The sequence below is a fragment of the Ptychodera flava genome, unplaced genomic scaffold (assembly GCF_041260155.1).
Source record: "Ptychodera flava strain L36383 unplaced genomic scaffold, AS_Pfla_20210202 Scaffold_36__1_contigs__length_1797346_pilon, whole genome shotgun sequence".
In the NCBI taxonomy this organism is placed as follows: Eukaryota; Metazoa; Hemichordata; class Enteropneusta; family Ptychoderidae; genus Ptychodera; species Ptychodera flava.
The window spans coordinates 956,528-978,421 of NW_027248358.1; the positions used below are offsets into that span (position 1 = coordinate 956,528).

General features: G+C 37.1%; 1 protein-coding gene and 1 long non-coding RNA gene across 2 annotated transcripts in view; both read right to left on the reverse strand.

Annotated features, from left to right (window-relative positions):
• Positions 1-21,894, reverse strand: part of LOC139127769 (26S proteasome non-ATPase regulatory subunit 10-like) — a 534,262-nt gene that overhangs the window by 155,477 nt on the left and 356,891 nt on the right. The gene's annotated exons all lie outside the window — the stretch shown is intronic.
• LOC139127773 (uncharacterized) lies at positions 5,655-8,016 on the reverse strand. Its single transcript, XR_011551120.1, has 3 exons — positions 7,874-8,016; positions 6,810-6,992; positions 5,655-6,236 (listed from the first exon to the last, which is right to left on the reverse strand). It is a non-coding gene; the product is annotated as an uncharacterized lncRNA (long non-coding RNA).

The following is a 21,894-nucleotide window of genomic DNA, read 5'->3' on the forward strand; positions in this document are numbered from 1 at the left end:
TGTTGTTAAGCGACAAAAAATGAAAATATCTGAGAATGAAACTCTTTGCTTTATCTTGCTTCATTGTAAAGTGGAAATTAAAGAATCATGAACGATCTCATTGCAAGTTGTAAACATTAAAGGCATATAGTCGTTTGTTTGATAAAGTTACTTCTAGAGAAGTTGTATACGAATACAAGGAATATGTTATGATACTTCCGATAGAATGTTGACCCCAAGGTAGAGGTAAAGAAACATTGACTTTGGAATGTTTGACGCTATGTGTGGAAACAAAATTGCGTGTTATCCATCCATGGTTTTGATCGGTTAATTATTACATAACAAACTATTTCTGCAGTGGCACATGGCTCATCTAACTTTTTGCGGTCCTGCATTGCAGTAAAGGACACGTTATCTTGTGATACTCTGTGACTCACACATCTTTCAGTACTGTGTGTAGTGTAGTAGTGTTTATTCCATATGTACTACAATCCACCGGCTCAATGTACAAGCTTATAAATCAACACATAGCAAACAACGCACAGTACTGTGATTTATGCCAGTGAACCTACTGACAAAGTTAACCATGTTGTTTCAGTGTTTGATAGTGCATTGACCATTAAGGACAACTATAGAGTACGCTCTCTATCCCTTGGTGCCGCAATATTGGCTCGCCTTACTCTGAAAGATTATTGCTAGAGAGAGGACTGTATGCTGAACCGCCGGCACAGGTAGTTGGCATTCAAATTGATCGTACGAAAACAACTTAACATATTTTTATCGTATCAATGGCATAATTTCATTGACGAACTACCCGAATATTCAGAAAGGCGAACGTCATAAAAAGATTGTCATAGTAGCTGAGTTTTATATTATTAAACAGCCTGCTAAAAGTAGAATATATAATTGGTCCATAACCGTGATTTTTACCGAAAACTCGGTTAAGGCACTTTTAATTTGAAATATCATACAGGATGTGTCTGACATCTCAAACACAGGGATTGAGTTGAAGATCACTTTCATCCAATGCAAGTGGACCCTACGAAGGGTATACCGTGCTACTCCAAGACTGTATCAAATAAACATGCTATCTATCTTCATGAGTGCAATTACACGAGGCTCTGATGCGGCATAAATCACTACTTACATGTATATCTTGCCGTGTTTGTGTTTTCAATGCAAGAACTACAAAAAGAAATACAAACAACAATTTATTTTTTAAAGATCACTTCACACCTTGTCTCAGTGTCTGTACATAACATTTAATCAGGTAGAGATAAAAAAAAAATCGGAAATCATACAATTAATTTCGATGCAAAAGTGTAATTAAAACCAGTCGAAAAAAACAAACAAACAAGAAAGCTGAAGAAGAAATGAACCTAAAACAGCAAAGGAAGTATTGAAAAATCTCACTCTAAATGATAAAATGAAAAAAGCAGAATTCAGTGGTAGCATTCCTTGATGATAAAATGTTTCAAGTCTTAAGCTTCTTACAAAAAACGTATTTCATCTAAAGCTCGGGGGAGGGGGTAGGGCGCGCTAAAAGCTATGGCACCGAATGTTCTAGAACGTTGTTTCTCACAATCCTTGACAGAGAAAAGGATTTAGTCTCACCCCGAAACTCCCACACTTATTTTGTACTGGGTGACGAATTGTTACTAGTCTAAATTTGATAAGTGTTTCGGGACAAAATCACTTAGATGGACAATTTTACAAATCAGATAAAGTACGTTAAAACGCATTGGGATTTCGTTCTTGTACTAGAAAGCAATGAAACTTCTTAAGTATAGGTGTCATATCAATGTGACGGCCCTTCTTCATCAAGCAGTTCTGACGTAAGGGACGAAGCATAGGGGCTGCATAAAATGTCCGTTCAAAGGGAAGGGGTAGGTGTGTCTTGGACTCAGCACAGGGTTTTTCTTGCTATTGTTTAATATATTTTAATTTGTTTGCCTATGATATGTATTGCCAATAAAGAATACTGCAAAACTTTGGTGTCTTAGTCTTATGTTTGTACTGGTTTTGTAACGATTTCTTTTTCTCCGTCCAGTGTCATGTATTTGTCGTTTAACAATCCTATGCGAAGTTTTGTCAGTGTGTTGCGTCTATTCTCTGATGCGTTTGATTAGCTAAAGTGCCAAAGCATCGTCGTAAACAACGCGCCTCTTTACGGTAACAGCTCAGCGCTACCGGTTAAGAGACCGTGGTTGATTACGCAGAGATTCGCAGATCTATCGCTGGTTTCCAGCGCTGGCTGAACGGAGCCAGTCAGAAAGTAGGTCTCATAAACGCGCATAAATTATTGTAATTAGAAATACAAAACAACGCGGTTGATCTTGGTGCTCACCACCGCTCACCACGATGAAGAACGCGCAATGAGTAAATGTGTAATGTTTTTGGACTCAACCGCTGTATCCACACTAAACAGACGTCATTGATAATTATTTTACAAGGAAAAGACGGGTTTCTTTACACGAGGACCAGCGGTGGCAAGTCTGTATGCTACCAGGCAGGCTGTCCCCATCGTGTTTCACGAGCGTTATATCGAAGGGTATCGCATAACTTGACCAGCCGGCGGCCCCACGCCTCGCTGTGTGCAGTTGCCGACCAAGCATAGAACAACACCGCTGTGTAAAACCCGTTGGTCAAAACTATTGATCATAAATTTCCTTTACTACAAGTTATGTATAAACGTTTATGTATCTATCACTTCATTTAGGTTCACATCATTTAGGTTCACACTGAAAGCTTTCTTATCGTGTTGTAGGTACACATGTGGCCCTTTCATTCGAGCAAGTGCATCTACTCCGCAATACAAATGCACGCTGGGCTCCCGATCGACTCTACAGCCGAAATCACAGTCCTCGGCAAATTGCACAGTTGTTCAAGTCCGATTATGTTTCATTAATTCATCACAAAAGTTACGCTAACAACGGAATCAAACCAAGAGGTTTAGTTTGTTCCATGGGTTTGCAGTTCAGCCGGGTGCGTACACGTATATACGCGTACGGGAACAACGTTGAAGTGGGACCGGGCCGGGTTCGCTGCAGGCCGACGTTCTTGTGTCCAATACCGAAGCCATAGTATCATCATGGTGTCGCCACTGCTCTAGATTATGACAGAAAAACTGTCAAAATTTTGATTTATGCAACGGAACCAGAGGATCTCAGAGCCTGAAAGTTCGACCGTGTACACACAGACAACGAGGACTTTGTCTGTGGTTTACGACCCGACTGACTTTGTAAAACAGATTCGTGATTGGCTAACTCTGATGATATATTCTCATGAATAATTAATTAACCCCATTCACACTTCCGCGGTTTCCTACCGTAATCTGCCAGAGCTTGATTTTTGCGTAGGTCAGCGTAGCGGAAATTATTGCTCTGGCTCGCGAGAATGTGCCAAAGCAACAAGGATAAATTACAAATCTCTGGACGCTGTCACCAGATTATCACCGGATTAACTTTGACAAAGTCAACACGAAAGCACCAGCAAGGTATAACTTCTGTTATCCGGTGATAATCTGGTGACAGCGTCCCCAAATTAGTAATTTACTCTTGCTTACTTTGGCGCATTAGGCGATCAAACTCTTGAGATAATAGATGCAGCATGGTAATAAAACGTTTACGGAAGATTGTCAAGGGCATTGCTAAGACCAAAACACCAAAGATTGGTAGAATATACCTTTATTACGAATTACGAATTACGAATTACGAATACAACAGAACACCTACTCACCCATATGGAAGGACATGTAGGCAGCTCTCTATGGAGGAAGTAGAAATGCGATGACACTTAATATTGTATTTTAATATATTTTATTTGATTTCATGCCCAATGCCTTTGCCGTCTTCTTTACATACATTTCTAAACATTGCTTATGTTGGTACATACGATAACGTGTTTCAACTTTGATTTTCCGTTGCAGAACGATTTTTGAACTGTACAAGATCTGAAATGACTTTCTTGCGTAAAATGTGAAATATATTGTTGGAATAAAATCTATAAAACTATCTATTAGTCATTCATTTGTCTATAACATAAAAAATAACATTTATGGGCTTGCACCAGTGACATCAATGACGCTGATTAACCGATAACAGGTTAAACTTAATATGCCAATTTCAGAGCATAAGTATCTAATATAACACACACGTCTAAACTTAGTTTTACGTACACACAGTTTAAATTTATGCGATACATAACTATTTATATAGAGTACAGGACACTGGAAGATCTAACAATAATTGGGAATGAAAGTAGTAAATAACCACATCCTTCTGACGTTATTGACTTTGACTGAGCCTTATGAAAGGCAGTTGTGAATGTTTCAGTCTTTATTTCTCCCCAGTAATGTGGGTATTTAAATTCAGACCCTTGCACAATAACTTCTGTCGACCTTAAACATTGGAAAAATTAAAACTACAAAATTCAATTAAGACATATTTTATTACGCTTTAGTCACCAAGGTAACTGACAGTTTTCAGACAATGTTTCGGCATGGAAATTCTTAATGTCTTTATCCAAGCAACTCGGCAAGTAATCGAACACTGCAAATACAATATTGGAATATTCATTGTTGATTGCAGTAAGATGATTAAACGCAGTCTAAAACCAGTATAATATTGGTGATATTGCGATTTTTCATGTCTATATGATAAATCGTTTACATTAAAATGTTATTGAACGCAACTGTAGTCTAACAAACGTTTAAAGGCCTCAGATGTGTTAGGTTACAGACTTGCTACACTACAGTTGGAAGTATAATTGAACACAACACCAATCTACCATACCTCTAACAGCTCAAGAAACTTATGGTGACAATAGAAACATTTTTTTAAACCTTTGTACGACACACTAAGGCAAAAACAAAAACAATTTTGAACGGACACTGTTTTCAATTCTTAAGATTTATAACAAAATCTTTTCGTATACTGGAAGTCATCTGCCAAAATATTATAAATTGATTTAAGCACTTTGCCTGTCAAGGTTAGATATTTAGATATCACGACAGGCCCTTTCTGTGACGTTGTGGTTCCCTGTTGAAACTCCAAGTCGCTGAAACATGTCGACTATCTCATTTCTAGCTAGCTCTACACGGCAGCTTTCATCATTTAGGATCTTCATCAAATTACTGAAGGTACTCTCATACATAATGTCGCCCTCAGTTCGTGATCCTCCATTTCTCTTTCGCTCTTCCCATCGTTTGGACCATTCTGATAAAATGTGCTTTGTCATCGACATCGACATAGACTTGCTTTCCCATCCTAGTACTTCAGTATGTGCAATACCCATTAGATCTGCCATTGCCCTGTAGTCACCCGACATTTCTCTCTTTACATCCATTATTATGCAGAATTTCTTCAACGTGTCGTACACCATCCACTTGACGTCACATTTGTATCCATGGCTACGAAGCAGTGTGGTATCATATCCGGCGCAAAGCAAATCTGTAGCTGCCTCTTCATCGCCTCGTTCATCGTCATAGACGTTGACACCTTTCATCTCTGCTTCCACAATCTTCTTCATCGGGTAGAATTTAGCCTTTTCTGCATCGATATGAGTCTTCAATGAATGTGCGCTGAGGACATGGCTCTCTATATCACTACCAGGACAGCAGATATCTAAGACATCATTGATATCATCACTCACCATTTCCAGTAATTTGTGGCAATCTCCGATGTGTTTTTCATCATTTGCCCTGACGCAGATGTGAATGGCTCTCCAGCCCCTGGTTATGTACACCAAACATTCAACCACATGGCAAACTTTGATACCATTCTTCCATATTCCACTGGGAGTCTGACCTAGGTCACGGAAATGATTGTAAAGTCTGGTCTGTAGTCGTGGAAACAATCCGGGTGAGAAGCTATCTGTTTCATCTCGACACTGAATTCTTCGACCGAAGTAAATTTGTTTTGTTTGATCCATTCTCCACTGTGATTCTGGCATATCTTCATCTAACAACGCAGGAGCGATGTACATTATGTCGCCAACGGATTCTGTAGGGCTGTGGTCGGCTTCAAAGACAAGCTCGAATATTTTTAAAAGCTGTGAAAGTAAATCGGTATCGGCAAAGTCACTGAACACCTCGTCTATTTCACGTCGACTATAATACAACTTCTTATTCTTCGGTAACTTCTTGCTGTATTGAAGGAAAATGTCAGTAGCTAGCATTGGTCCAAGACTCTGGAGCACAGCCACTGGATATTGAGGACAATGATGTCGTCACCGTTTGGATTTTTGATGAAAAGAAGCTGCGAATATAAGGTAAGTAATGAAAAGATAATGCATTTGATAATGTGTTTATGTTTATCGAAATTCGTGATTACCATAACAACTTTCAGATAATATACTCGTGTTACTAAAAAGACAGTTTTGAATGTTCAACGTAACGCACGGGCAGTTAAAATATTGTATCTGAAACACCCAAGAATCATTGAACACGTGGAAAAAAATATCACAATATCGAGAGAAACACACTCTCAGTTATTTTTCTTCAAGAAAAGGATATATTTCGAGCTCCGACTATTGATGAAATTAGAGCTCGGCATTCTCATTTTTCTTTCTCGGGTGCTCAGATAAGACTATTTTTCCAAGGACAATGGTCGTCAGAGTGGATGGCTTAATTCTTGTAAGCGTGAATGATTGGCAAAATTACAGATTGGAACATGATTGCCAAGCAGTATTCACATATCATATATGTTGTCATGGTGCTTTCACATTCAACTATAGTGCAACAACACGACCGAATAATTAATGGAAGCATAAATTCTGTAGACAATTCTTATCACAACGAAAAGAATATTTAGATTTCAATAAGTCTGTACCTCGCCGATGTTATCAAGATATGATGTAGCCGTTCTTAGGAAGTCATCGTTAACTACATGATCTATTATCTTCACTTGTTCTACATATTCAGACCAATACAATATTGGAAACTTCTTGTTGATTTTCCATTTGTTCTTCTTGTCTAAAATCTTCGCACAAAGTTTAGGTATTTGTTCTTCTCGCTAGCAATGCAAATGGTCATATTTGAGATTTAGTATATTCTTCATTACACTTTAATGGTGCACGCATTTCTTTCTGAACAGGAATAATCAATTGATATCACAATAAGCTGACAGCAATAACATATTTGCGTCTTCATGTCCTGCACAGAAATTATGTACACATAATTCAACAGGTGAATTATAAAAAACAGATTTCCTGCAGAACAGAAGATACAAACACTACATGCACTATAACTCTCAGAGTAAGTATTGTCTAAGAATGACGGCTCTATTTCGATAAGAAGGCATCCATATTTTGTTTCGAATCGTTACACCATTTGATTGCTTTCGAAAGCAAATTTTCTTGCCTTAAATCGAAAATCATATAAAAAATCATATCGGTAAATTTTTACCCTAAACAAAATATATGGCAAGATAAAGATAATAATATGTTGTTTAGATTCAAGTAGTCGATTTATAAACAATCGACGATGATACTCTGTTATTAAAACCACAGTCTTCATGTTTTTTTTCATGAATTTTGTTTGAACCACGATACTACTTACATTGTTTTACATGTTAAAGATCCTGAATAATCGGGTGACCATGCATATATTAGACCCTGGTTTCAGACAAATTAAATGAAACTATTGTGAAAATGAATTAATGGTCATGACCATTAATTATTTCGGGATGGTTTCATGTATCGTGTCTTAAACCGGGGTCTAATATATGCATGGTCATCAATTCATTCAGTATCTTTTGACATGTCAAACAATATAAGTAGTATCTCGCATCAAACAAATTCATGAAAAATGGCCGACTTTGTCCCTTTAATTACAGATCACTTTTTCTCAAATTCGTTAACAATATTCGGTTAAACTTGTAACGTTCATATTTACCTTTGCACGTGACAGACATTTTCGAAGTCTTCCCATGTCCTTATGTTGGGAATCGTGACAATTAAGTAGAAAAGTTTCATCCACTACATTGAAGTATTCCCCAAACATTCTATGAATTTGTTCCAGTATGTCTTCAACGACCTTGATTGCTTCAAGTTAAAATATAATATAAATTTATCTTTTATAATTCTACATCTCCCCGTAAACATAGTGTTTAAATAAGTGTGGGACTTCGATGGCGAAAGGCAAACCAACTATTCACATAAAAGCTTCAAAAATAAGCAATTATTGAATCAACCACTACGTCGAATCAAACTGCCAATTCCGTTTTAACGTTGATTCCTCAGATTTCGCCTATGATCCAATGAATATCAAGTCTGCTTAAATATCTCCGAAGTGAGTGAGACGCTGCCATCAACTAAGATAATTCTCAATGGATACACCGCTGTTTTGAAAGTAGCTATGGCAAAGTACTCTATGTGTGCCAAATCAAACATGATAGCGTTAACTTTCATGTAAACGTATCACTATAATTATTCCTGGTACTGCTGAAATATCGTACAACATTCAAAATATTACCTTTCTCATGTTTTACATACAACCAGTCTTTCATACTAATTTCATATTCATATAAAGGAAAGATATGTAATATTTTGCATTGTACTCACCACGATGGCGTCGAGATTCTTCCAGATTATCAGCCCCACTTGCCACTAAAATTACTGTCGGTTTGCTTTCACTACTATGGACACCTGTTATTCTAGACTTGATGAATCTCGGCCATGTCAGCAACTAATGGAAATATCAAGAATTTGCTTTGAATGTTGAACTTGTTTTTTTCAGTAAACTGTTATAGAAATATAAATTCATGGATATTAAGATCTTTACTTTAGAATTTGCACTGTTGAGATACCGTTAACTTTCGTCAATTTACCTTTTCAGTAAGTTTACCACGAAAATCATTGATCTCATCCATTATCTTGAAAACCATTATGAACACTGCCTCGTCCGCCCTCAAGAACATATTATGAGTAACATAGTATTCTGGTTGTCCAGCATAATCCCAAGCGATGTATTTACCGGCTTTTGGTATATGGATAATGTTAACGTCAATTCCAGGTGTTGGTATATGCGTGATTTGTCTGCAGGAGGCGCTTTCTCCTCTTTTCTATGAGTAAATTTTGCTGCAACTAAGTCCTGGTGAGTTATACAAGAAACAGACAGAATGGACACGTTATTAATCTCTTCTGAACTTACGGTATTAATGTGTATTGAAGTTCGGAAAGGTTTAAGGCAGGAACAAATAATACTGAAACAAAATATATGTGTCCGATGTTTCAAACTTTAAAGCGCGAGCCTTAAAATACGTTACTATTTATCGTGTAAAAGGGTCATTTACACAATTCAAGCATGTATCACAAAGATTTCTTCTTGATGACCTTTACCATGGATACAAAACCAATTGCTAGTTGAGCAAGAAAAAACCTGAGATCCAACAAGTTCCTTGCATTATTTGCGAATTATTATCAATAATTGCAAAATTAGTGATGCTCTATTTCGCTGTTATGTGAGACACAGTATGATGGACGGAAAAGGTAAATTATTTCTCATTTTGTCAAATAAAATCGAACGCAATCAAACCACAGAATGTTTTTATTTAGGATTGAACAGAAACCCCATTGCCATTGATGTAATCGTTTAAAAGTCACACTCATGGTGTGTATGGCTCGTACAATTCGTTAATAGCTGGTTGCTCGGATAAGGAATAAATATCTTAGGCAAAACATTAGATAAGCGGTAAAATTACGCTGGTCTGTGTGCATTTGAAGGATCTTGCTGCTTATTTTGATCACACAGAGGTGCACTTTGTGCAATGTTAATAGGAATTCAAGCAACTCGCTTATAATGGAAGCCTTCTAGCCCACCGCCCTTTAAAACACCCCACAATTTTATCACTTCACCTAGAGATAGCATATAGTAATTACATTGTACACACAGCACACACATATCTCTTTTTTTCTCTCTCTCTCTTACCCGTTGTAAAGCGTTCATAAGAGTGGTTTTTCCAACGCCGCCAAAGCCACACACATTCACCTTGCTACTGTTTCTTTTGATTCCCGGTTCTTGCATCAATGCGCTAAACTCTGCTTTTTTCTTTGCAGCCTGATCATAAGAGAAACAATTGTGAAATATGGAGAGTACGTGTATATATATTATGGAGGATATATCAAGGGATACATAGATTTCCGACTCAAATAAATAATTTCAATTGCGCCACCGAAAACTTCGTTTGTACTTATTGGTCAATATAACTATTTTACAACAACATCGTAAGTATACTCTTGTTACGTGCTAAACGTTTCAAAACTCTGCCAAACTCTACTCCATAACGAAAACCCCACCTTTGGATATTTATTGTTCTCGAATGTTGCTTCACAATATTCTATCGATAGAGAATGCTATCAAGCCATTTTTGGATTGAAAACTGTTTCACACGTGCTTGTACTTAAACTAATGCGGTGTATGTACTTATATGCAAAAACAAATTCCAATAACTCTATTTTTGTCATAGCTGTGGTTGACAGTATCAGTTTTAACATCTTGAACGAAAATGGGAATAATGAATGCTGCGTCTAAAAGCATGAAAGTAAACTTACTTTTAATAATGATTTCCGTTTCGTCATAAGCAAAATCGAGAGGAGTGCGTCCACTCTGAATAAAGACGAAACAAAGATGTTCAGTGACTGGTTTGATTAAAAATTAAACACGGGTCATACGTCCTTGCATTATGAACAATAACAGGTACTCTACAATAAATACGAAACAAAACTAAACAAAACTCAAACAAATCAAGGGGTTGATGATATGCACAATGACATGGCAATGAAACCTAGAAAACTCATTTGTTTGTAGTTGAACGACCGAGGCATCTTAATATGCATAATTTATATGCATAACTTCTCGTGTGCGACCAGATGAGAACACAAAGCTAAGATACAATAATAATTAAAGTAAATGCATTTTTTGAAATCTGGCATTCAACGTTTCTGAAAATATGAAATGACTCGTTCCAGGGAAGAAAGAGAGTAGACGAAATATTTTATCCCTTTAACATCCTGGTATTAATTCATACAATGCCCAAGGGTATCGTACAGCCACCGGTGTCTTGTAGCCTGAAGCTGTACATGTAGAGCTGTTGCCTTTGACGGAGTGAGAAAATGGACCACTGCCTAATTACAGGGTTTGTAATCTGGAGACTCAAAATTAAATCATATTCTTATTCAAAGTCTACTCGAACATTCCAGAGGCATTTAAATCATAATAAATGTTCGCGAGGGCGAGCATTATTAATATGACCGTCAAGGGCTCCAGACCAAGGGAGGGCAATAAATCGTAATATTGCCCTCGCTATCATGTGTTATTTACTTTATTACACCAAACAAACACTTAAACATACATGATTGATAACACTGACACTTGCAACTTGTCTTGTAACTTTAATTTATTTAATTTCACTTGCAAGGAGAAATAGGCCGACAGCCATATATACATACGCCTACTGCATTGTAACAAAATACAAATTAGTAAGCATTCGAAATGTCGGTAGAATTTTGAATTAAATGAACCTAACAAATCAACTGCTTTGAACCGTTTCGAAATTTAAATATGTATATCATTTATAAAACAGTTACTGTAGGTATCTCCGTTGAAAACAGTTTCTTTTCGAAACAATAACATTTAAATACGATAGATAAATATCAGTCATAGCTCAGTAAAAAGATATATTAAATTTGCTATAGTTTTAAGGGTTGGAAAATTTAAAATCAAGCACTGTGGAGAAAGTTGCATTGTTAAATCATCCCGGTTCATACATTGCTTCCTATGCAATTCATGACTTACTGCTTCTGTCCAAAGGAAATATTAAATTGTCCACCTGTTATCGTCGCGTTGGAAAAAAAATTGATGCAGCTGCTGATCTCCGAATGTCAATGTTTATGCGCGGAGATTGTGGATCTTTCCTTCTGTCCTCGCAGTTTTCTTGGGATAAAGCCTGAGACATCAGTGGTGACAATGGTACAGGAGTTGAAGTTGGAAAGTGACTGGGGTGAGGGGGGTGTTGCACGGATGGTAGAGTTGAATGATTGGCTAGAAGTGAAGTAGCTAGAAGTGCTGCAGCTCGGGCATTGGTCAGAGATTGCTGTTTCCAGGGTTGCAGTAGCGAGCGCCTCTGTTTGCTTTTTCTGGATTGAAGTATCTCTCGCGTAGCCACTAATACTATCCTTATTACAATGGCGGCTAACACTCATTTTATGGCGATTGTTAAACCCGGCTTCGCTGCTACATGACACCAACCGATACACTGTCATCGTCCGCTTGATGACTTCACTTTCGACTTGAATAACGTATTCTATTTGCTACCGCAATCTACCGCGTTTAGTTGGAAATTTTCGGCGCAGAGGTTCTGTTGACCCTCTATCCCACGGCGGCAAAAAGAAAGCATGATATTGAAGCACACTTTGTGGAGCAGTACAGAAGCGTCAACATCGGAGCACGGGAAATAGGCGGAGAGTTTCTCGAGATCGCCCGGAAGTATTGCCGTCTTATGCACGACGTTTGAATTCCCTTTCCCTGGCTCTTCAGCTGCTTAGATACGGCAGTGAACATCCTCCGACTAGTAGTGAAACCATAATCATTAACCAGTTCAAAGTTGCAGCGCAGTGGTGGTTGGCAGTAGAAACGCTTGATGCCTTAGCGAAGCGACTGTAGTTGTTTCTTTGCGTACATTTCACCCTTCTGCGTAGTACTTCGGCGTAGAATGTTGTCAGAGCAGAGTTGAGCATCGCCGCTGTGACATGCTCAGACTCCCGGTTGCCATACGATAACTTGCTTGTAAATAATGTCTGAAAACAGAGACAGCGTTGTTCGTTGCATGCAGCTCTCGTCTACTTACTGTCCATTTGAATTAAAATATCACGTGACTGGGCCTGCGATAACACAGCATGTCGTTCTTAAAGGATGGACACAAATTACGTGGGTTTTTGCCGGTGTTCTTTGGGGTGGATCGCAATTTTCGCGCAAGCATTTTTGAAGGGTCATAAAATTTTGTGTATTCCTATGGGGGAGGGTCACCTTTTTAATGCATCAAAGCTGAAATTGCATGTGCACGAATTGAAGAATATGGAATACTGAAAAAAGAAAAAATACCTCATGCCATTTTTATTATCTGCCATTTCCATTTTCGGCTCGCCCTTCTGACGCAAGTTAAGGGTATATAAAAACAATGTATTGATGATCCAAGCAGTCACATTGATTTAAGTTGTCATGAATTCTACTTATCCAACTTCTCTGTTGTGTATAACTGTCCCTATAATGACTCTTTCAATAACAGTTTGGGAGATCACTTATTTGATATCATTCTCCCGTGGCAATACATTGGGTATAGGTAAATGTCAAATGTTCATGTCGCTGTATGTACATTTTTTATTTTTTGAGGACATTGACAGAATACAAACTATTCAGAATAGTGCAAAATGTCATCAATAACAACTGGAAGCTTCAGGTCCAACAACTTTTGAATAACAATTTAGGATCAGATAACCTATGAGTTATTTGTAGTTTCCTCATAGCCTACAATGTATAGTGAATCAACATTTCGATGAAATTCCAAAATCAAATTTCTTGCACAACCATGGACTTGAAACCACTCTAGTCTAATCATTAACATCAATACTAATAATTAGGTGTGCATAAATGCACAAAGTTACCTAGTTTTGTATTTGAAAAAATATTCATAGTGCCATCATAGACTGCCATGTATAGTGAATCAACATTGCAGTGATAAGCCAAAATGAAATTTCTTGCACAACCATTGACTTGAAACCACTCTAGTCTAATCACGAACATTTATACTAATAATCGAGTGTACATAAATAGAAAGATTTACCAAGTTTTGTATTCTAAAAAAATTATTCTTACTTTCGTCATAGACTACAATGTATAATGGATCAACTATTTATGCAAATTCCAGAAACAAAGTTCTTGTACACAGGTGCACGTTTTACCACCCTCTTCTAATCAAGTACAATTATGTAAATTATTCAGGGTCTATATATGCAAAAAAGGTCATATTATTAATTGTGAAATATTTTTTTTTTACAGTTTTGTCATACTCTCCATGTATAGAATCAACATTTTGAGTGAAATTCAAAATCAAATATTTCGTTTACATGTGCACTTGTAAACAACCCATGCTAATCAAGTATATTTATATCAGTTATTAAACATCTATAGATGTTGAACAGGTATTGTTAGGTTTATATTGGAAAATACACGTTCATAGTTTTCTTATACTGCTTATAGTCAACTACCATGTATAATGAATCACCATTATCGATGAAATCTAAAAATTACATTTTCAGTACACGCATGCACTTTTTACCTACCACTTCAAGCAAAGTACATTTACATGAATTATCACACACATATGATTTGATATTTTTGTACAAAGCGTTATATCAGCCACATTTTGCCTTCCTTTTGGGAGGGGATTTCAAAAGTAAACCAAGTCAGTAGGGGGGTCTTGAACACATTGCGGGTTTGTTGGGGGGTATTGAGGAACAGGGGAGGGTCATTTATTTCATGCATTGATAAAGGGGAGGGTCACTTATTTTGTGCATGAACTATAAGAGGGTCACTATTTTTGATGTAGCGGTGTTTTAAAAAATACCGCCCCCTGTTATTTGTGTCCAGTCCCTAAGTAATATCTGCACGACTTCCTTGCATTACGCAACTCACTGTGAACGACAATGTGTTTGGCGCAGAAAATATGCACAGTAGCGTAAACCGCCCTAACCGGGCTAAATTTCATCGAAACGAGCAAGAGTCACTCAAAAATATTTCATATCACTTTTTTTCTTTACCACGTGACTCGGTCTTAGCCAATCACGACTCTGGGGAAATATGTGAGATGTAATAAAGATATTTACAGGTTATTATACAATATCGCCTGTTCCTGTGTCGTATCAGCATGAGTGTCATTTGTGCTGCGTCAGACTGACGCAGTACAAACTTTATGCAAGAACAGGCGAAATTTGGTAGTAACCGATTTACCATATACTCATGCCTACAATTTTACTAATGATACGAAATACCTGAAATTTGAGGCTTTACTTTACATTATTACGCATAGCGCACATAAATATAGAAATATTTGTTTGAACAGGTTTCATACATAATTTATACTGAGAAATCAACGTCAACAAACCACATCTAATGAACCTTAAGAAGAAAGACATCGGGATTCAAATATTTTCGAGGAAGGGAAACTTTTGATTTGCAATGTACCATTATATTTGTGTTCGACAAAAACCTGTTCTTTGCTGTAAAACTCTCCTATATTTCGAAATAACGATCGAGCTCGATCGTTGTACGGCACGGAGAAGGACTGCCATTTTGCTTGTTTACATTGAGAGTAGCCATGTAAACAGTTGTCGCGCACGCGACATCGCTGTCACGCCGTGCGCTCGCTACCTGTTCGGAAGTAGGCTGTGCGGTGCAAAGGGCAGAATGTTTGCAAGAGCCTGTTTAAAGCAATACACGATTTTTAACAGAAAAACCAAGGGAAAACATTTCATGACAGCAAATTGTTTTCGTATTAGCAACCTGAAATTACGTATTCCTCGGAGTCCTGTAATTTTTATATCGGCGAAATCGCTTCACAGGTGGAGAGCGGCAGCCATTTTGTTTGTTTACGTTCGTCACTGGGATAAAGCGATGGGCATGGGTTTATAAAAAAAAAACACACAAAATTTCGTGCCGGCAGTACATTTATTTACATCAGCAATATTTCATTTTGATGAGATTAACTTAGTTTATGGCAAAGTTATGCTAATACATTATAAGCATAATTTATGTTAAGGGGTGTATTCGTGAAATTCTCTGTGTTAGTAATTAAATAAACTTTTATATAACAATGCTGCTTCTGATTTCACGCCTCCAGTGCGTTTATAATCAGTTGTTATAAATGATGATATTGTCTTTACATATAAGAACTTGAGTATTGAATTCCGATCTACAGGAAGCTGTATGGCTACGACGATACATGTACGATTTACGTACATTATAATCAATATGGTCAAGTGCACTTCACATATACCTTATCTTGAACTTCAGTGGGTGCTTTATATTCCAACAGCAATCTTGTAATGACATCAATGAAATGTGCCGCTGCCAAGTGAAGAGGAGTTTGTCCACTCTGCAGAAAAATATAGACATATTCTTCATGTTGCGATGACTCAATGATATCGTATAAGAAACCACGGCTAGTGACTAACCTTTTTAGGGTTTCCGTCAAATTTCTATGTTTGATATCGAAAATGTATAAAGTTACAATGCTTAACAATTCTCGAAAATATCAATGACAGTGCCTCTATCTACAATACCGGTAACATTTTGATTGATGTGATCTCATGATTGTTTACTAAATGATGTAATGCAATCATTTGGCATATCTAATCGTGTCTGGATAATCTTAATTGCTGATCTGTAAATTGTATTACAGAAGCATTAATCCTGAGATTATGAACAACTTCTTTATACAATTATACTTTAGGTTAGATTGTATGCGACGCTCATTCTATTTTATGCGATTTCCCAAAGGCGCTATATACAATAAAATCAGCTGGAATATTCCCATTAAAAGAGGTGGCTAAGTGTATTACAGGGTCATGCCGACTGGTAACGTTATATAAATTTGCATAATATGATGTTTTTTCATGTCGCCATTAATATTTTACAATAAACACGAACGGAACCAAATTAGAATAATTGGATTAGCGTAAATTTTCAAGAATTTTAGAAATTTATTAAATATTACACCGTATCTGCTGTTCATGGAAGTTCCCATAGCTGTGGTGGCTAAAAGTCGTAAAAAGTCAAAACTAGACCGTAAAAGCAAGGAATCCCATCTGTAGCCACCACAGCTATGTACGCACAGCTATCGAGCTGTAATCTTTACTGTTCAGTGCCATGTTACGGAGATGGTTTATCCTACAAGAAGGTTAATGAGCTAGCGGTCATTGATACCAGTAAAAATGGTTAATTAAAACAACGAGATTTAAATTATAAGTCTATATGCATACAAACCGTATTGAGACAAACGCACAATAACGCTAATTACGTTTTACGCGGTTGTTTACAGAAGTCTGGAATATATTTGAATTATAGTAAAGGCATTCATTGTCGCCAGATCGTCTCATCAGAAAATTTACCAACAAGATTTTAATTTCAATGGAAAACAAAAAGCTATCACACCTCAATAATCCTCTAACAGACAAGAACAAAGGCGATCCCACGGATCGCCAGAAATGGCTTTAAGAATTATGAGGGTAGTAAATTACGTTTTCATATTTATGGAAACCCGTCAATTTAAGATCAAAACCTGTATTGATGTTTAATATTGGATGTATCATTTTATCTGTAATCTATGTCTATTGTATGATCAAAGCCACGCCTTCAAGATACCGTATAAAATCCCACAAACAATACAGAAAAGATAGCTGTTTGAAGATAGTTGCTCGAATGGATAGTTGCTTAAGAGAGAGGAACACAGCGGACCCAAGACATTTAGATTATGGGGAGAAGCGTATCTTGGGCGATGGCAACTGTCAAGCTTGTCTACAGAGAATGTAAGTCTATGTAGTACCAATGAACTCTGAACGTCTCGTGTAGTCAATACACTGAAGATCCACAGGTACCTCTCAGCAAGCCAAGGCGAGTTCAAGAACCACATCACCGCTTTTGGTAGAATGAATAGTAACAGCAGCACTGTGGAATCCGATGTAATTCGAAAGTCGACTCACACAACACTCATGACTGAACAGAGTTTCCGTCAAGTAATCTACGGGCGAGATTTATGTCACTGCAAACATCAAAGTCCGTTAGACGAAAACATTGACGACCGAGATCGGGATTGACGAGTGATACTGGCATAGACCGGTGACGGCAGCGTTGTGATAGTGCTACAATCATTCCAATGATGTACTATGTCTGTCATCGAACGGAATCTTTCGCGCTCGCCAAGGTCGTAAACTTGTGTGATATATTCAAAAGCCGAGGCATCTCTGAGAATGAGAATAACTGTTTCGATCGTCTTGTTGCGTTGGCTTCATAAATCTATTTGTAAATATTCTAATAACCCTGGATACTATGGCTATCCATCACTAGCGCAGTAAGCTATTTCTGATGATGGCGACTTTCCTTGGCATCGGTAAATTGCGAGAGTACTTTCATGATTGACATGTTCACGTGACCGAATCCGTATGTCTGATCAGTGGAGATACCATTCAAAGTATCAAAATTTCAACTTCACGGGATTAATGAATGAAAGTATCTCCTGGGTGAGAGGCCACTTTACTCATTAAATCAAAGTTATCCGTGTAAATAAAACACAAATCGCGACGAAAATTCATGCAATTTGTTGTAACAATTTTGATCCATCTGCTTCAAAAGCAAAAATAAGAATAATGTTTATGTGCCCCCTAAATTAAACTATGGGTCAATTTCAGTTTTTATTGATCATTCTGAAATGCGCCAGAGAACAATGAACCAGCAGGACCCCATCACTATTATCAGTCTACACACACCTGTTTTACTCTATATGATTTTCAGAGCCTTTTGCTTTTATTTGAGATACAGGACCATGAAGATTTGCGTGATGTCATTCACTACGATGGCGGCCATGTTCCTTTTTAACAGCTCCGCTGACGATTGAAATGTTTCGAAATTCTGCTTACCGTTCTAAAATCACTGCCTATATCCGTTTACTACTAACCACCGAATCTATCACAAGCTTCGGGAATATATGATTATAGGAATATAGTCTGAACTATCACTTCACTCCATGCTAAACGGAGAGAGCTTTTGGTAGATTCGATGGTTAGTAGTAAACAGCAACACAAAATCTGACAATGGACAGTTTATTATTAGTGATTCATCATTTATGCAAGGATACTCAGTATAAACAATAGATATGTAAATAAGCACAGCGTGGTTTTAGCATGGGTAAGTGGACAATGCAAGTTCCAAGCCTGGAACTTTTTCCCATTGTTCAAAATATATGGAGTTGATGAAGCCCTAAGGGTCACTATTTTTGATGTAGCGGTGTTTCGAACCCTCCCCCCCCCCTGTAAATTTTGTCCAGTCCATAAGTAATATCTGCACGATTTCCTTGCATTACGCAACTCACTGAGAACGACAATTTGTTAGGCAAAGAAAATATGCACTGCAGCGTAAACCGTCCTAATTAGGCTATATTCCATCGCAACGAGCAAGAGTCACTAAAAATATTTTATATCACTTTTTTCCTATACCACGTGACTCGGTCTAAGCAATCACGACTTTGGGGTATTATGTGAGGTGTAATAAAGATATTTACAGGTTATAACTCAATATCGCCTGTTTCTGTGTCGTATCAGCATGAGTGTTATTTGTGCTGCGTCAGACACGAGACGAAGTTGAGTGCCTGACACAGCACAAAGAATGCAAGGACTGGAGATATTTAGTAGTAACCGATTTACCATATAGCCATGCCTACGATTTTACTAGTGATATGAAATACCTAAAATTTTGAGGCTTTACTTTAAATTATTTCGCCTAGAGCATATTAATATAGAAATATTTGTTTGAACAGGTTTCACTCATAATTTATACTAAGAAATCAACATCAACAAACCTCCATATCTTAATGAACCTTAAGAAGAAAAACATCGGGATTCAAATATCGTCGTTGAGGGGAAACTTTTGATGTGCAATGTACCATTACATATGTGTTCGATCAAAAACATGTTCTTTGCTGTAAAACTCTCCTATATTTCGAAATAACGATCGAGCTCGATCGTTGTACGGCACGGAGAAGGACTGCCATTTTGCTTGTTTACATTGAGAGTAGCCATGTAAACAGTTGTCGCGCACGCGACATCACTGTCACACCGTGCGCTCGCTACCTGTTCGGAAGTAGGCTGTGCGGTGCAAAGGGCAGAATGTTTGCAAGAGCCTGTTTAAAGCAATATAAGAACTTTAACAGAAAAACCTGACATGACAGGATATTATTTTCGTATTAGCAACCCGAAATTCCGTTTCCCTCAGAGTCCTGCAATTTTCATATCAGCGAAATCGCTTCGCATGTGGAGAGCGGCAGCCATTTTGTCAGTTTATGTTGTTTACCATCAAATTGTAAGTGTAATTTGGGAACCTATGACGTTTATCGTGGATATCTCGACGTTTACTGTGAAATGTCATGGCTGATATTTTACGGGAAACGTCACTGGGATAAAGCGATGGGCATGGGTTTATAAAAAAACATACAAATATTTCGTGCCAACAGTACATTTATTTACATCAGCAATATTTCATTTTGATGAGATTAACTTAGTTTATGGCAAAGTAATGCGATTTCATTATAAGCATATTTTATGTTAAGGGGTGTATTTGTAAAATTCTCCGTGTTATTAATTAAAATATACTTTTATATAACAATGCTACCTCTGATTTCACGCCACCAGTGCGTTTATAATCAGTTGTTATGAATGATGACATTGTCTTTTACATATAATAACTTGAGTATTAAATTCCGATCTACAGGAAGCTGTATGGTTATGACGATACATGTACGAGTTACGTAAATTATAATCAATATGGTCAAGTGCACTTCACACATACCGTATCTTGAACGTCAGTGCGTGCTTTATATTCCAACAGCAATCTTGTAATGACATCACGGTGATATACCACTGCCAAGTGAAGAGGAGTTTGTCCACTCTGCGGAAAAATATAGACATATTCTTCATGGTGCTATGACTCAATGATATCGCATAAGAAACCACGGCAGTGACTACTCTTTTTAAGGTTTTCGTCACAACCATGTTTGATATCGAAAATGTATAAAGTTACCATGCTCAACAATTCTTGAAAATATCAATGAGAGTGCCTCTATCTACAATACCGGTAACATTTTGATTGATGTGATCTCATGATTGTTTACTAAATGATGTAATACAATCACTGTGCTGATCTAATCGTGTCTGGATAATCTTAATTGCTGATCTGTAAATTGTATTTTACTGAGGCATCAATCCTGAGATTATGAACAACTTCTTTATAAAAATATACTTTAGGTTAGATTGTATGCGACGCTCATTCTAATTTATGCGATTTTCCAAAGGCGCTATACACAATCAAATCAGCTGGAATTCCCATTTAAAGATATGTCTTAGTGTATTACTGTTGCCGACAAGAAACGTCATATAAATTTGCATAATATGATGTTTTTCATGTCGCCATTAATATTTTACAATAAACACGAACGGAACCAAATTAGAATAATTGGATTAGCGTAAATTTTCAAGAATTTTAGAAATTTATTAAATATTACACCGTATTTGCTGTCCAAGGAAGTTCCCATAGCTGTGGTGGCTAAAAGTCGTAAAAGTCAAAACTAGACCGTAAAACTAAAAAAAAAAAAAGAAAAAGGAGGGAATCCCATCTATAGCCACCACAGCTATGTACCCACAGCTATCGAGCTGTAATTTTTACTCTGCAGTGCAGTGTTACGGAGATGGTTTACCCAACAAGAAGGTTAATGAGCCTAGCGGTCATTGATACCAGTAGAAATGGTTAATTAAAACAACAAGATCTCAATTATAAGTCGATATGCATACAAATCATATTTGAGACAAACGCATAATAACGCTATTACGTTTTACAAGGTTGTTTACAGAAGTCTGGATATATTTGAATTATATTAAGAATTTTGAAGGTAGTCAATTACGTTTGCATATTAATGGAAACCCATCAATTTAAGATCAAGACCAGTATTGATGTTTAAGATTGGATGTATCATTTTATCTGTAATCTATGTTTATCGTATAATCAAAGCCACGCCTTCAAGATAACTTTTAAAATCTCATAAACAATACAGGAAAAATAGCTGTTTAAAGTAGTTGCTCGAATAGATAGTTGCTTAA